The following is a 13407-nucleotide window of genomic DNA, read 5'->3' as shown; positions in this document are numbered from 1 at the left end:
ATTGTTGAACAAGTGACCTTGTTAAGGACTTTATGTAGATCCATGTACAGTACTGTGCAAAAGTGTTAGGCAGTTGCACAAAAAGGCTGTAACTTAAGAATGCTTTCAGAAACTGCAGTGTTATTAAAAGCAAATGAAGAGAAGAGAAGCCCAAATCTTAGATCTTAGATAACCTTTACTGTCATTTTTCCCGTGAGCACAATGGCACACATCAAAAATGAAATTTAGTTGCTTGCTCTCAAGTGTACGCATACATAACACACATTTAAAACATACAACATACAACATATGTATAGACCTACACCCTTACATATAAGTAACATATAAATATTAATCACTGTCCATCTTGAATACATAATGGAAGGAGGAAGCTTGAGAGGTTCATAAGGTTAATACTGTATGGAACAAAACTGTGACTGAATCTGGATGTTCTGCTTTGGATACCATGAAGCCCCCTCCCAGAACAGAACAAGGAAAACAGGTCGTGAAGAGGGTGCGTAGTGTCCCAGACAATCTTGTGGACCCAGCTCAAGCAACGCTTCTGTGCTATGTCCTGGATGGAAGGGAGGGAGCTGCCAATCATCTTTTCTGCTGTCCTCACCACTCTCTGCACCGCCTTCCTGTCCGAAGCAGGGATGCTTCCAAACCAGACAGTGATGCTGTATGACAGGATGCTCTCGATCGTCCCCCTGTAGAAAATGGTGAGGACAGGGGAAGGAAGATGTGCTTTTCTCATGTGATGCAGGAAACGGAGGCGCTGCTGTGCCGGCTTCACTCGTGTCTTTCTGTTGAGTGACCAAGTCAGTCTACCTGAGGAATTTGATGCCTCAAATCCATATTTGAGGTGACCATCCTTTGCTTTAAAAACAGCATCAATTCTTACGCTTGCTAGTTTGTGCAAAGTCAGGGATTTTGTAGGACTAAAGTCGGGCGTGTGATTAACCAATTATACCAAGCAGGTACAAATGATCATCATCTTGATATGTAGGTTGAAAAACAGTCATTAACTGAAACAGAAACAGCTGCGTAGGAGACTTAAAAAGTGGGTGAGGAACAGCCAAACTATGCTACTAAGGTCAGGTTGTGGAAGACAGTTTCATGCCACAAGTCACACACCAGGGCAGAACTGAGCACAGAGCAAGATAAAAAGTAATTATACTGCATCAGCAAGGTCTCTTCCAGGCAGGAGTTTCAAAGCAGACTGGGGTTTCAAGATGTGTTGTTCAAGCTCTTTTGAAGAAGCACAAAAAAAGCAGACAACGTTGAGGACCATAGACATCGTGGTCAGCCAAGGAAACTTAGCGCAGCCAATGAAAGACACACCATGCTTATTTTCCTTTGACCTCAGAAGATGTCCAGCTGTGCCATCAGCACAGAACTGGTGGAAACCAACAGGACCTTCCAGTACATCCATCTACTGTCCAGAGAGTGATCTTTGTGAAAGAATTGTGCCCCCAAAGCCATACCTTCAACATGGAAACAAGGCTAGCTGACTCAACTATCCATGAAAACATAGGAACTGGGGTGCAGAACAAGGGCAGCAAGGGCTCTGGATGGATGAGTCAAAATTTGAAATATTTGGCTGTAGCAAGAGGCAGTTTGTATGCCAAAGGATTGGAGAGAGGTACAATCAGTGCTTTTTTTCTAAAAAAAAAAAAAAAAAAGATGCCAGAACTCACACATGTCATACAACCCGCCTTGCCTACCCTATAAGGTTCCATCCAAAAAAGGTGCCGGAACTCCGTTCTGGGCGTTCTATGAGAAAAAAAGCCCTGGGTACAATAATGAGGGTCTCCAGGCAACAGGGAAGCACAGTGGAGGGATCTCGGAGTCCTAGTGGACGATCCCTTAAACAGGAGCCAGCCGTGTGCTGCAGCTGCCAAAAAAGCCAACACAGTGCTGGGCTGCATGAACAGAGGGAGAGAATCAAGATCACGTGAAGTGTTAATACCACTTTACAAGGCCTTGGTAAGCCACACTTGGAATACTGCATCCAATTTTGGTCACCACGATGTAAAAAAGATGTTGAGACTCTGGAAAGAGTGCAAAGAAGAGCAACAAAGATGATTAGGGGACTGGAGGCTAAAACATATAAGGAATGGTTGCTGGAATTGGGTAGGTCTAGTTTAACGAAGAGAAGGACGAGGGGGGACAGGATAGCAGCCTTCAAGTATCTCAGGGGCTGCCCCAAAGAAGAGGGAGTCAAGCTATTCTCCAAAATGCCTGAAGGCAGGACAAGAAGCAATGGATGGAAAGTAACCAAGGAGAGAAGCAACCTAGAACTACGGAGAAACTTCCTGACAGCGAGAACAATTAACCAGTGGAACAACCTGCCACCAGAAGCAGTAAATGCTCCAACACTGGAAGTTTTTAAGAAGAGACTGGACAGCCATTTGTCTGAAATGGTGTAGGGTTTCCTGCCTGAGCAGGGGGTTGGATTAGATGACCTCCAAAGTCCCTTCCAACTGTTACTATTATTATTATTGTTGTTGTTGTTGTTATATGTATATATCCTAACCCCATTGTAAATCAAGTACCAAATAGTCACTGCTTTCAATTTATGCCTCCAGCAAAGTATCTTCTAATACCTTATTTTGAATGCGCATATGTAAAGAAGTCATTTAGAAAAGAATGCATTTGTAATGTCTGCTGTCGGTGGTGTGATTAAGACATAGCTGTTTGATATTCATCCAATAATACAGCTATGGAAAATACCCAGAGGATGGCATTCTTTAATCCATTCAGCCTGGTTTGGTCATCTTCTTCCAACAGAATTTTATTAAAAGTTTTAAAAGCAAAGCTTAAAAACTAATGTAAAGGAAGAGGAAAGAAAAGAAAAGAAAAGAAAAGAAAGAGAAATAAAGGAAGAAAGAAAGGGAGGGAGGGAGGGAAGGAAGGAGGGAAGGAGGGAAGGAAGGAGGGAGGGAGAGAGGGAGAAGGGAAAGAAGGAAGGAGGGAGGGAAGGAAGGAAAGAAAGGAGAAGAGAGGGAGGAAGGAAAGGAAGAAAGGAGGGAGGGAGAAAGGGAAAGAAGGAAGGAAGGAAGGAAGGAAGGAAAGGAAGGAAGGAAGGAAGGAAGGAAGGAAGGAAAAAGAAAATAGAGGCAAAGAAGTGACTCCCGGTTTCTTTACAGCAGTTATAAATACAAATATAAATTTATCTCTTGCTTTAAAGTTACATCACGATTCCCTTCTTTCTGTAATTATCCTGTCTAATTACCAAAACCATAAATCATATGTTCATTTTTGGTTATGAAGAATGTTAATGGGACTTCCTGTCAGCAATAAAAGTAAACACTGTCTTTTGCCTAATCAAAGAAGTTAATTTAATAAGTAAAACATTTCTTTGCAACCATAGGTTTTAGCAAGATACATATAAAATTATCACCATCCTATCAATTCTGTACACCCTCTTTAATATTAACAATACTATTAGTCTGCCTATGTTTGGTATCTTCCTTGCGGTCATTGCAAACAAGGAGAATAGAATAGAATAGAATAGAATAGAATAGAATAGAATAGAATAGAATAGAATAATGGAATGAAGAATAGAATAGAATAGAATAGAATAGAATAGAATAGAATAGAATAGAATAGAATAGAATAGAATAGAATAGAATAGGAATGAAGAATAGAATAGAATAGAATAGAATAGAATAGAAAATGGAATAGAAATAAAGAATAGAATAGAACAGAACAGAACAGAACAGAATATAGAATAGAATAGAACAGAAAAGAAAAGAATAAGGAATAGAATAGAAATAAAGAATAGAATAGAGCAGAGCAGAGCAGAGCAGAACAGAACAGAATAGAGTGGAACAGATCTGAGCCTGTTGTTTGGGAACTAGCTAAATACAGTTGCGCACAGGATCCAGTAATTAAAAAGGGAGGGGGGTGTAATTTGATAAAATAAGGTTAAAAAATAGAAATTTACCAGAGTACTCTGATTACAGGGCACCATGGTAGCTGAGTGATTAAGATTCTGGCTGGTCCGCTGGAAAGCCGGTAACCCTGGTTCGAGACCCCAGCGCCACATGACAGGGTGAGCTCCCCTCCTCACCTCAGCTCCTGCCCACCGAGCCGTTCGAAAGCATGCAAATGCGAGTAGATAAATAGGTACCACTTCGGTGGGAAAGTAACAGCACTCCGTGACGTCATGCTGGCCACATGACTACGAAACATGTCTTTGGACAGCGCTGGCTCGATGTCCTTGAAAAGGAGATGAACACCGCCCCACATAGTCAGCAACAATTAGTGGAGTAAAATCCACAATGACTCCTTTTACTCTGATCTCCAGGTGTTTTCACTTCGTCACGTTGAAAGCAGATTCTTCAAAGAAGAAAATTTGGCCATCTCAGCCAGTTCACCCATCATTCCTAGTCTGGTCATCCTGTGGGACCAAGGCTGCATTAAAAAAAAAAAACCCACCCTGCTCTCCAGACCATCTCCTAAGACTCTAGAAAGATTAAGAGTGGTTCCCCAAAATTCTTACCAATGTATAAGCATGACTTGGGCAAGAGACAACATGTGAAATAATGAACGGAGATGAATTGTTGTCAGCTTTATTCAGTTTTAATTAAAGTTTGGGGTCACTGAAACTGTACACATGGTACAAACGCCCATGCACCAGGTGTGGCAAATATGTGCAGAAAGCCAGCACAATCAGGACTTGCTTCCAGAAGTGATGGGTGCTTCAACACTGGAGGTTTTTTAAAGAAGAGACTGAACAACGATTTGTTGAAACAGTATGGAGTTTCCTGTCTGAGCAGGGGGTTGGACTAGATGACCTCCAAGATCTCTCCAACACTGTTATTCTATTGTTCTGATGGAGGGATGCCAAAGAGTGCAGAAGACGGGAACCTCCTGGTTCCTGTCAGTCTTCAAGGAACCCTGGACGATGGGCGTAGGCAAGGAGATCCTTCTGCCCTGAAACTGCTCAATCCAGTTTGTAGGCTGGTTGCAGAGCCTGAGCATACCTCACTGTGGGAGAAGTGTCACTGAATTGCCAATGAGTAGCTGACTCTTATTAAGGCTCCAGAATTGCTCATTGACTTGCAATTCCATTAGTGATGTTTTTCTCTTGCGTAGGGTGGAAATATATCCGGCTTCTGTGCTAATGTCTTGCAAAATTGTCCAGACGTCGAAAATGATAGACTTTTCCCACCCTCGAAGCGCGTGAAAAGAGTCTATCTCAGTTCCACGAAGACTCCACTTCAAAGGTGGGCTGAGTTGCCTTTCCACTCAGGCTCCATCCTGTTTTGTTTCTCTTTGCTTTAGACAACTCGGCAACCTCAAGACTTGTGAACTTCCTACGCTGGCTGAGAAACTCTTGGAGTTGAAGTCCACAGGTCTTAAAGTCGCCAGGTTTGTAGACCCCCCTTTCCTTCGGCTGACGTCTCTCGGCCTCAGCAATTCTCAGATGCGTGGACCTCAAGTCCCAGAATTCCTCCAGCCAGCGTGAAACCATGGCAGGGGTGGAGGGCCTTCTCGGTCAAAGTTTAGAACCCAGAATTGACGGACACGCGTCAGAGAGAAAATGACGAGAGCTAGGATTTGCAGGAGAGTAAGGTGGACGGTGAAAAAAAATGTAAGAACGGAAAGAAGTCAGGAGGGGTTATATTTTTTTACACCCAAATGGACCTCTGAAAACATAATGATGATGTTAGATACAGATCCACCAAACCGTGTACAGACTCTCCTTCTTCAGACATAGGGACAAGACACGCGTGCGTGGACATTTTTCTCTTTTATGGGTAGTCCCTGACTTGCAACAATTTCTTTAGTGACCGTTCACAGTTACAATGGAAATGGAAAAAGTGACTTATGACCGTTTTTCACACTTAGGACCTTTGCAGCATCCCCAGGGTCACGTGATCAAAAGTCGGATGCTTGGCAACTGACTGGTATTTACGACGGTTGCAGTGTCTGGGGTCACATTATCCATTTTTGCGATGTTCCGACAGGCAAAGTCAATGGAGAAAGCCACATTCACGTAGCAATCGTGTTACCAATTTAACAGCAGCAGTGACTCGCTTAAGAACTGTGGCAAGAAAGGTTGGGAAATGGAGCAAAGCTCACTTAACGACTGTCTCCCTTAGCAACAGAAATGTTAGGCTCAGTTGTAGTTGTAAGTTGAGGGCTACCTGTAATTTGTTCTTGTATTCTTCCCTCAATACACACACTCTCTCTCTTCTTTCTCTCTCTCTTTTCTTTCTCTCTCTCTTTTCTCTCTTTCTTCTCTCTCTTCTTTGTCTCTCTCTCTTTTCCATCTCTCTCATTTCTCTTTTCCCTCTTCTCTCTCTTTCTCTTCTCTGTTTCTCTCTCTTTTCTCTCTTCTCTCTTTCTGTCTCTCTCTCTCTCTCTTTTCTCTCTCTCTCTCCTCTCTCTTTCTCTTTTCTGTTTCTCTCACTTTCTCTCTCTCTCTCTCTCTTCTCTGTCTCTTCTCTGCTCTCTGTCTCTCTCTCTCACACACACACACAGAGAAAGTATTGTTGGGTTATTTTGACTACATCATGGCGGAATGAGGCATCGCAATTGGAAAATTCTGACATTTGCACCAACAGGCTTACCTTTTGTAGAGGTATCTGCAAGTCGTGGCAAAAACGCTTTTTTCATGCTTTTTTTTTTGCCATAACCTGCAGTATGTTTGAAACTCTGTCCATTTCTGGGGTGTGTCACAATGTACAGCCAGGTTTTCAATTTCATTGTAGTTGCGGTTGCCATCCTGACTTTCTTTGATCCTCTCCCTTTGAACATCCCTAGCACCACAATGGAGGGCCAGGATTTGCATCCCTGAGCAAATTGTTAGTGATTGTTAGGTGACTTGTGCCTGATTTTATGACCTTTTTTCGCCAAGGTTGTTAAGCGAATCACTGCAGTGGCTAAATGAATCAAGTTGTTAAATGAGTTTGGCTTCCCCCCGTTGACTTTGTTCGTCGGAAAGCAGCTGAGTAGGTCACAAATGGTGGTTGTGTGATCCCAGGATACTGCAACTTTCAGAAATACATGCCAAGCACTCAACTTTTGATCATGTGCCCGTAGCGATGCTGGAGGGTCATAAGTGTGAAGACTGCTCCTAAGTCAACTTTCTCCAGTGCCATTTGAATGGTCCCTAAATGAATGGATTGACGTCAAGGGCAAATTAAAGTCTGGAGACACTTGTGGGTCCATGGAAGCGTCTGGGTGGTGTGAGATGGTTTGACTTTGATTTCGTTTTGGGATGTTGTTTTGACTTCCCAGTCTAGCTGGGTCTTTCCTAATTGTCTGTCAACCCAAAACTACCTCCATTTGGCTTTCCAAGACAGCTAGATACGCTAATGAGTTCATGTAATTTTCTTGGAAAAACCACATGAAAATGGAATGTTGCTACCTTGTTTTTTGACTACTGGATTTAGTCTGGACTCTCTTGTCTTTTATGTTTCATTTTTATTGTGTCTACCACGCAGAGCCCACTGGAGTTGCGAGAGGGTTACAACAAAGTTGAAAACTCTACCACGCAGAGCCCACTGGAGTTGCGAGAGGGTTACAACAAAGTTGAAAACTCTACCACGCAGAGCCCACTGGAGTTGGGAGAGGGTTACAACAAAGTTGAAAACTCTACCACGCAGAGCCCACTGGAGTTGAGAGAGGGTTACAACAAAGTTGAAAACTCTACCACGCAGAGCCCACTGGAGTTGAGAAAGGGTTACAACAAAGTTGAAAACTCCACCATCTAGTTTACGCTGCCACAATTTCTAGTAGTCTCCTATTTTACTTCCCTTCTATAGATCTGCCAGGTTTGACTAGGTAGTGCCTCCTTCCTGCCCGAATATTCGATGTAGTTAAATAACAAGTAATTATTTTTCATGCGAATTTAAAATGGTAAAGGCAATTTTGAAAAAAAAAAAAGTGCTGACGGTAGAGAGGAACGCCTCAGCCAACCTATCAATCAGCTTCGAGAGCCCTTTGAGGTAGGCTGTTTTAAAATTCTGCATGGTTTCTGAGGTTAATGAGTTTTATTCATAAGGATCCCTGCCTCTTCCAAGTTCCTTCTCTAGGTTAGGCTGGAGAAGAAGAAAGGAGAGGTGAGGAGAGGCAAGAAGGACTTTGGAAGCGATCTCTAAAAGTGAGTTTTGCAGTTCTGATTTGAAAGGGGTCTTCTGGTCATCTTGCATCTTGGTTCAGGTTCTCTGGGTACAAAAATATCCACCTTTTTTTTCCAGGCGTGTCAAGCCAGGGATTCCTAGACCTTATGGTTGACCTTATCTATTACAGTCTGCCTATTATTCTGTTAAATTCACCTGCCTTTGCCTTAATTTTACTTAATATTGTTTGGTCTGCTCTTTGTCATCTTTTAACCCGTAAGGAACATGGGCTATCAGTTGTAGCATGGCTTATGGAGACGGGATCTGGCTGTTGGGAGCCAATGGGTTTGCTATGTCTTTTATGAGCCAACTGGATTGCTGAGGGTTTAAGAAGGTTTGAACAATTCAATGGATGCTCCAGTTAGATGATTGTTCAGTGCAAGGTATGGTCAAAAAGTCAAAAGCCCTGTACTGGTCTGGTACATGATCTAAGCCAGTGGTTCTCAACCTGTGGGTCGGGACCCCATTTGGGGTCGAACGACCATTTCACGGGGGTCACCAAACAAGGCTGTCCACCATTTTTTCCCCCTTTTCTTTGGCCACGCCCCTGGCACCCGGTGATGTATAAGTGGTTGGGGGTCACCACAACATGGGGAACTATATTATGGGGTCGTGGCATTAGAAAGGTTGAGAACCACTGGTCTAAGCTATAATATTACAGCGATTCATTAATGAAACCTTTTTTTGAAGCCAACAAACCTAGGAGACCGCCCACTTTTCACAGTATTTCAGATCTGAGCTCCATGCCCTCCATTACCAGTTGAGGTTGAGTGGGGTCTTCGAAGGAGAAGAGGTTTGCCTTTGGATGGGCCCTGAAGCCCTTGGGTGTTGGTGTTGGTGTTTGAGCTGATGATTCCTTCTGTTCACGGGGTCTTTATCACTGTTTGTGGGGCTGTCTCCCAACTTCACTGGCTTAAAAAAAAAAAAAAGATTGGACCAATTCATGAAAGCTGCCTTGTGTAATGATATGTGGGAATGTGTTTGGGAGAAAAGAAGAGCCACAGACTAGGCACTGATCAGAGCTGAGTCTACAAAAGGAACGGGGGCAAGGCAAACATCTCAGAAGGGGCCCTCACTAGGCTGTGAAAGGATGGGGGGGGAGAGGTGAACTTTCCAGCTTGCAAGATTCTATTAACATAACTTTACAATAAAGAGCTAATAATTCTGGGTGTGCTTCTTGTTTGGAATGCCTTGCAAGTTTATAATTGTGTTTTACATTTTGAGTTGTACATCGCCCCAAGGGCTGATGGGCATGGATAAATACATACTTGTGATGAGGTGGATTTGAAGTTGGCAAGAATAAATTGTCAGTTTCCCCCTTCCCTGTTTTGGAAAGCCAATATTAGCTCTTCCATCTTGACCCAAGAGTCTTGAGGGTGAAGGTTTGTTCTGCGAGCTGGTAGGTTGGTTTCAAAATGTTTCGTTTACCAGGCTGGGTAACATCTTCAGCGGAGTTTAGGGGGGGGGGATGTCAGTGTCGGTGTTCTTCTGTTGATAAGGGCTTCAGGTGTGGGTGTGTCAAGTGAGGGTCTTGTGATGAGTCATCAGAGAGAGGCTTGTGATGGGTCTTGTGATGGGGAGATCATGTCAGGTTTGGGTCCCATCAGGGCAGGGTCTCGTGGTGAGTCAAGTGTGGGTGTGTCAAGTGAGAGTCTCATGATGGGTCAGCTGGGGTGTGTCAAGTGAGGGTCTTGTGATGGGTCAAGTGTGGGTCACCAGTGAGAGTCTTGTGGTGGATATTGTGATGGGTCAGGTGTGGGTGTGTCAAGTGAGTGTCTTGTGGTGGGTCTTGTGATGGGCCAGGTGTGGGCGTGTCAAGTAAGGGTCTTGTGATGGGTCAGGTGTGAGTCTGTAGGATGAGAGTAGAGTTTTGTTCTCCGAGCTCGTGATGGGTCAGGTGTGGGTATGTCAAGTGAGGTCTTGTGAGGGTCAAGTGTGGGTCACCAGCAAGAGTCTTGTGGTGGATCTTGTGATGGGTCAGTGTGGGCGTGTCAAGTGAGGGTCTTGTGATGGGTCAGGTGTGAGTCTGTAGGATGAGGGTAGAGGTTTTGTTCTCCGAGCTTGTGGGTTGGTTTCTGAACATTTTGTTACCAGGCTAGGAGACATCTTCAGCGGCGTTTAGGGGGGGTGTCAGTTGTTGGTGTTCTTCTGTTTATAAGGGCTTCATGTGGTCGGTGGGTCTTGTGATGGGGAGGTCATGCCAGGTGAGGGTCCCATCAGGGCAGGGTCTTGTGATGGATCAGGTGTGGGTGTGACAAGTGAGGGTCTTACAGTGGGTTCTGTGATAGGTCAGGTGTTAGACATTAGTGGGAGTCTTGTGGTGGATCTTGTGATGGGAAGGTTACATCACAGTGATGGTCAATGGGAGGTGAAGTGCTGGTGGGAGGGGTACTTGCGTGTGTTGGTTGAGGGTGGGTCCTGTCTCTGGTTGATTTGGATCCTGATGGGTTTGTAGGCTGGTGGTAGGTCGATGTATCTGTGGATGGAAGCCACGGATGGAAACTCATCAAGGAGAGAAGCAACCTGGAACTAAGGAGAAACTTCCTGACAGTTAGAACAATTAACCAGTGGAACAACCTGCCTCCAGAAGCGGCGAATGCTCCAACACTGGAAGTTTTTAAGAAGGGACTGGGCAGCCATTTGTCTGAAATGGTATAGGGTTTCCTGCCTGAGCAGGGGGTTGGACTAGATGACCTCCAAGGATCCTTCCAACTTTATTATTATTATTATTGATCATCGCACAGTCAGCCAGATGTTCAGACTGGATTTGGCATTTTGTCTCTCTATCGAGTCCTTACCAAGGACCTGGGATAGGCAGATGTGGATGATGATGATGATGATGATGACTACTACTACTACTACTATTGCTATTAGTATTACTATCTGACAAAACAAGTCAGAAAGCAAGGGACTTTGGTGAACTTAGTGAAGGGTTTTTCCTTTTGAGGCTTCCGCTTCCCTGTGTGAGATGCAGACAAGACATTTGGAGACGGCGCTAATTTTAATAAGGACCATCAGCTCCTCTGATATTTTTACAGATGGAGGTTTCAGAGTCACGTGGAGTTTAGGAGCTCCAGGTTATCACTTCCATAATGCCCATAAGGTGGCAACCTTGTGCCAACTTATCCAGGAATCAAGCTGGCTAGGAATAGTCAGTCCTGGACTCGTAAACCCTGGAAACCAAAACATGAGAAATATTTCCTGGCTGCTCTAGCAAGATCATACTCTCTGTTGCTTACACTGGTGACATTGAAATACCAATGTTGTTCCAAGCAGATTAGATTTATAATTTAGTTTAAAGGGTTAGACTAGCGGTTCTCCACCTGTGGGTCGGGACCCCATTTGGGGTCGAACGACCATTTCACGGGGGTCGCCAAACAACGCAGTCCGCCATTTTTTCCCCCTTTTCCTTAGCTGTGCTACTCCCTTTTATTCTATTGGCTTTTGGAAACCAATAGAATTAGACTCTCTTGAATAGAGTCTAATTCTATTGAATTGTCCAGGCTGTCTCTGCCCTACTGAGCCGGCCAAAAGTCCCATTCTGCAAACGATGCTGCAAGTTGTCTGCAGCGAAGGCGAGCTGTCTGGAAGTTTCCACCCCTCCCTGCTGAGCAACTACTAAAAATGTAAGCAAAAGAGGGCCAGGGGTGGGAGGTGGGAGGCCGGCGGGCGCAGGGAGGGTTGCTGGCACGCGTGGGGCCCGGCGGGTGCCTTACCTCCCTTGGGCTGGGCCAGCTGGTGGCCCAGCCGGTGGTCGCCCTGCGCCATCTCTGCCGCTTGCCAGCTACGCCTCGGCCGGCGCAGGGGGCGGCACCACGCATGCATGGTGCTCCCAGGCAGGGAAAGTCCTCAACATACGACCGGTTGGGTAGTCCTTGACTTATGACCAGTTGGGGGTCGCGGCATTAAAAAGGTTGAGAACCGCTGGGTTAGACACATTTTTCCATTTTCTTTAACAAGATTTATTGAAATGGATGGGATGGGGGTGGGTGGGTTTATAAACATTCCAGCAACTGAACCCCTGCCAACTTAGAATTTATATATACCTGGGTTTCTTAGGAGACAGACTTTTAGACTTTCTCTTTTTAGTATGAATTAAGAACAAAATGGGTCTTTTCGCTGATAACAGGGAAGTTTCCAATTGGTGTGTATCTCATAGTCTGGGAACCAACTTTTACATCGCCTTTGACAGAGGGTCAAAGGTTTTTAACATTATGAGAAAAAGAGCAATACGGATTGCTGGTGGGATTCAGCTGGTTTGCACCCCTTCCGCAGAACCGGTAGCTAATGTTTTGTTGCCCTCTTGATGGCTAGACCATTACAGACTGCATGTCAAATCCTGATTTAAACTGAGCCAGCCTGGAGCAATTAATTCTCTGAAATGAAGTTTGTTCCTTCTACTATAACCAGATTTTTTTGGAGGGGGGGGTTGTGTGTGTGTGTGTGTGTGTGTGTGTTCTGAGAACCATATGAGCACTTTTGTGAGTTGAGTGGCTTTCCAGCCGACAAGCCCAGCGTCGTATCCACTGCCATTTTTGGGAGGAAAAACAAGAGAGGAATCTAATGAAAGAAACAGGGTGTGGTTATTAAAAAAAAAAAATAGCCAAGATGGCAGCCGTGGGCGTGTAATCAATGCCCCATCCCTGGGCAGAGCTTGAAGTCCACCCTCCTGACTTTTTGGACCCTAACCCTGTGGCCACCTCTACGGTGAACAAATCTAACAAACAAGTGATATAAAAGGATGTAAATCACAGTTCCGTCACCTTCTGAATGTCTGCAGTTCTTCCTTTCTCAGTATATCCGGGAACAATCCTAGAAGTTGAATTGGGCAAACGTTTCATCAGCTCATGCCTGAAGTAGGACAATTTAGACTGAACGTGACATCGGATCCAGCATGGAGAAGGATCAGCTGGGTGGAGGTGAACATTCCAGACACTGGCGTGGGTTCCCGCTTGCAGATTTGGTCACGTCAGGCTCAGGTGAAGACATTCTCTGCTTCTCCTTGATCATTAGCAGTGGCTAGTAGCTGTCATTAGAGGATTAAACTAGAGGGAGCCGTATTGGCCAGATCCCTCCTGATCTGACAAGTAACATGCTGTAAGCAGAGCCGGCAGGCCATTGGCAAAGTATTTGTCTGGGAAAGTTAATGAGGACACACGACTTGTGATGTGTCTTTGTGATGTTTCATAGTATGCTTATTGCACAATTGAAGTGTTTGAGGTTGAAATCACACTGAGAGGTGTTTTCCATTGACTCAAAGCTTCTCTCTCTCTCCCTCTCCCTCCCT

This window comes from Crotalus tigris, unplaced genomic scaffold (genome assembly GCF_016545835.1).
Source record: "Crotalus tigris isolate CLP2741 ecotype Arizona unplaced genomic scaffold, ASM1654583v1 scf7180000018563.1161478300:1536566, whole genome shotgun sequence".
In the NCBI taxonomy this organism is placed as follows: domain Eukaryota; kingdom Metazoa; phylum Chordata; class Lepidosauria; order Squamata; family Viperidae; genus Crotalus; species Crotalus tigris.
Note: the sequence above shows the minus strand (reverse complement) of the source record.